At 24.3% G+C, this 4,157-nt stretch overlaps 1 long non-coding RNA gene across 1 annotated transcript; it reads right to left on the bottom strand.

The window, feature by feature from the left end:
- Positions 1-264: 264 nt before the first annotated feature.
- On the bottom strand, positions 265-3,328 carry LOC136082031 (uncharacterized). Its single transcript, XR_010639354.1, has 5 exons — positions 3,216-3,328; positions 2,175-2,295; positions 1,981-2,098; positions 1,022-1,391; positions 265-523 (listed from the first exon to the last, which is right to left on the bottom strand). It is a non-coding gene; the product is annotated as an uncharacterized LOC136082031 (long non-coding RNA).
- Positions 3,329-4,157: the final 829 nt, after the last annotated feature.

Genomic DNA, 4,157 nt, shown 5'->3' with positions numbered 1-4,157 from the left:
CCATTGCCTTTTTTTATGCTGCCTTTGGTTCATTTTGTTTGTTTTTAACATTTACTGCTATCTTTATAAATAACCAATACTTTAATAAACGCGAGATTTTAACTCAGAAACTTATGGGAGACAAATGCAAGATTTTAACTTAAAGATTTTAAAGTAAAACAAGACAGGAAGAAAAAGGTGAAGCGGGGTGATGTTTGCTTACCTAAAAAAGTCGCATGGGTGATATAAAATGGAATGTGGGATATTTTAAACTATAAACACGCAGTCATTTTAGTAATATGTTTTATATTACCAAATATTTTAATTTCAATAAGATTGCCTTGCAATACAATACATATAAAAGTTTAAGGTTAGCAAACGGTTAAACTTCTGCCATCATTTCAATTTGATGCTTGCACGAACTAACGTTTGGTACTTTTCGATATCCATATTTTTCTGCCTGTTAAGCCGATAGATTTAGTAATTACAACCAAGTCACCCAAAAGTGAAGAAATTGTAAAATATAAAATTGTAACCAAAATAGCTAAAAGTAAAGTGGTTGTAAAATAAACTTTAAAGTTTGTAATAAGATTAAATAAGAAATTAATAGATTTATCTCTTCTACATTAATTAAGTAATACATATTTTTACATATAAGGAATACAAAAAAATTTTGAAAATAAAAGTATAAAAAATAAAAAAAAACAATAACAAAAACTCATCAAGTGTGTATATATTTGTATTTATATATATATTTGTATTTATTTATATTGTATTTGTATGTATATACACTTGATGAGTTTTTTTATTTTATTTTATATATCAATTTCGATATCAATGAAATTTCTTGAGATGCAATATAAAAAAAGAATATCTTAGGTTGTTTATCCAATAAATCACAACTCATTGACTCCATGATAACATTAGATAATCGTGTTGTTTTCAAAAAAAATACTCTCAATGAAATATAAAACATATAAAAATTATAAAAATATATTAAGTTTCTTGGGCTACCATATAAAAGATAAAAGAAAAATCTTACATTTTTTATTCAATATTTCACAACTCATTGACTCCATGATAACATCAGATAAATGTGTTGTTTCAAAAAAACCATCAATGAATTACTAACATATTCCAATTATCTTAAAACTATTTACACATTAAACACATTGTGATCTACACAAATGTAACTATAAATATTCTGTATTTCAATAAAAGATTTCAATACATTAAACACTTTTAACTTGCAGAGGAATAAAGCAAAAGCATAAAGGAAGATCATCATTACTATTTGATGTCTTCATGTGCTAATGCTTGATACTACTCGACCTCCAATTTTACTACAATCTTTTTCTCTTGAAAATATAGCAGGTGATTTAAAGACATTCAAACAGTTTTGCACCTAAATTCTAATAATAAACAGATATTAAAGCACTAAACTTGCATTAAAAATATATTTATATATTATAACTTATCTATAGATTGAAAAACTTAAAATATTGTGTTATCTTTATTTTATCTTTTTACATCATTAGTTTTTTTCGTTCTTGATTATATTGTTAAGCTAACATCATTATTCAATCTAAATCTAACAATTAACTCAATCATGTCGCTTTTTAAGTATAGAAAAATATTTAAAAAAACTGAACAAATGATAAAAATGATGATGAGAACAATTACGATTCTACACTTATTGGCATAAATAAAAGGCAATGCTTAATCTACATATGATTTAAACCTAGTCACACAAAATAAATGTCAGGGCAAACTTATAAAATAAGAATAAAATTGTATCAAAAACAAATAAAAATAAGTGAAGTAAATGAAGGAATAAAACATATAATAAACTGTAAAAATGAGTATAAACTATAAAGTCCAATACTGTGTAATACAATAAAACCATTGTAACAATAAAAACATTATATTTCAAGAAAAATATATAAAATATCAAAGAAAAGTTAAGACAACTAAAAAAACCATTGAGTATTTTTAGCTTACGCTTTTAAGGCACATTTTGCACGACTACCATTTCTGTCAGAAGCTTGCATTAGCCATCGCTTTATGGACCTCTCAACACCTGTATTACTTGCTCCTTTTTCATGTTTTTGAACTGCAACTGTTAAATTTAAAACAAAATATTTAGATGTGATCCACTTAATTACCACAAAACAATTGTCTATTAATTTACTTACTGTTGATTATGCCAGGAATTTGTTTTAACTACAAGGGAGTGCTGCTACATTGACTATCTTATAGCCTGCTGCTACAAGGAAGTGCTGCAAGATTGACTGAGGGTTTGGTGAGGCAGGCAATCTATTAAATAATTAAAAAAAAAAAAAAAAGTATATTAAAATATTCCTTATGTTTATATTTAAAAAATCACCACTTTGAGCAAGTCTCACAACAAGCCAAAAAATAAAATTATTTTATGCCATTTAACTGCAGATTTACCCATTTATATAAGTAAATGATATAAATATATATCTATATATATTATATTTAACATTATATTTATGTATATATAATTATGATATAAATATATATTTATATATATTATAAAAATATTATATTAATGCATTTATGTATGTATATATATATATATATATATATATATATATATATATATATATATATATATATATATATATATATATATATATATATATATATATATATATATATATATATATATATATATATATTTATATAAATACTTAAATATAATTATACGTATATCGTTTACTTATACTATAAATGATATAAATATAAAATAAATAATATCAAGTATAAATGATTTGAGATCCTTAAATCATACTATTAGTATAAAATTAACAAGTCATAGGTTATACATCGTTGAAATGTAATATTTGCTGAATGTTATAACCTATGACAATATTCATTATTAAATATAGTATAACCTATGATAGTATAAATTATACTATAATCTATATAATATAGTATAACTTATGACAATATACTACATAATATCATAATATTTAATTTTATTTTAAAAGCGAGTAAATGTTTTTTCAGCATCTCAAATCATTTATGCTTTATAATATAAAGTATAAATGATTTGGCACCTCGAAAAACATTTACTTACTTTTAAAGTAAAATCAAATATATGTGCTACTGCAATTCGTTTTGCTATAAAAGATTTCTTATCATTCGTTAACGAATTCCAATAAAATTATAACAAATAGAAATCAATAAAAAATAATAAGTAAACTGACATTTGTTAAAAAGTTGAAGATTTTTATCTTTATTTATTTTTTTTAATTTTTACTAACTTTATTTTTTTATTTTTTAACTCCCTAAGATTTAGGCTTTAAATTCTTTATAAAAATAACGCATGCGCAAACTTATTTTTTTTTCCAAATACAATCATAGTTTAAGACTGGAACAAGAACGATCGGCACAGTAGGCCGATTGTAAAACGAATATGGCAAACCATTGGAATATGAACGGCATCACCGGCGCAGTGGTACCGGTCATCAGCCAATGAATCCCAAGCAAGGATCAAGCATGAAGAGTTTGCTGAGAGTCAGTTATTTTTTTTATCATTCTAAGTTTAAGAGATACTCCATCTCTAACAACAGCCATAACAACGAAATGACGTAATGATATTACACCGAAATGGCGTACAATATTATCATTTGACAGATGTTAGGAGCCTATATAATTTAATAATTAAAAAAATTTCAACTCTTACAACTTCAACTTTTTTTTACAAAACTACCTACGTACTTAGTGACGTAAAATAAAATCATATCCTGTAAAATGAAATTATATCCTGTAGCAAAACAATGTTTTCAGCAATTAGTAAAATTATTAAGTGCTTCACATTCTCAAATTATGAAAGTCAACTGAACTTTGGCTGTCAGAAATGATGAAAACGCCAGTCAAATATTAAACAAAACATATATTTGTTTTGTTGTTAAATTATCATAAATCAATTTAAAAAAATTTGTAACAAAAAACTAAGATGTCTATGAAGTATAAAATAAAAATTAAATTAGAAATCTAGAATTCAAAAATATTATAGTTTGTTGCAAAAAATGCTGTGATTTTGAAGCTATCTTATTATTTTTATTGTTGGGATTGGCAAATGTTTTCAAGGGGTTGCGGCTTCGGCAAGGTTAGGAACCGCTGGAGTAGTGAATTGTAGCCAAATC

Source organism: Hydra vulgaris, chromosome 06 (assembly GCF_038396675.1).
Source record: "Hydra vulgaris chromosome 06, alternate assembly HydraT2T_AEP".
Classification (NCBI taxonomy): Eukaryota; Metazoa; Cnidaria; class Hydrozoa; order Anthoathecata; family Hydridae; genus Hydra; species Hydra vulgaris.
Note: the sequence above shows the minus strand (reverse complement) of the source record. Positions and strands in the feature narration are given on the sequence as shown.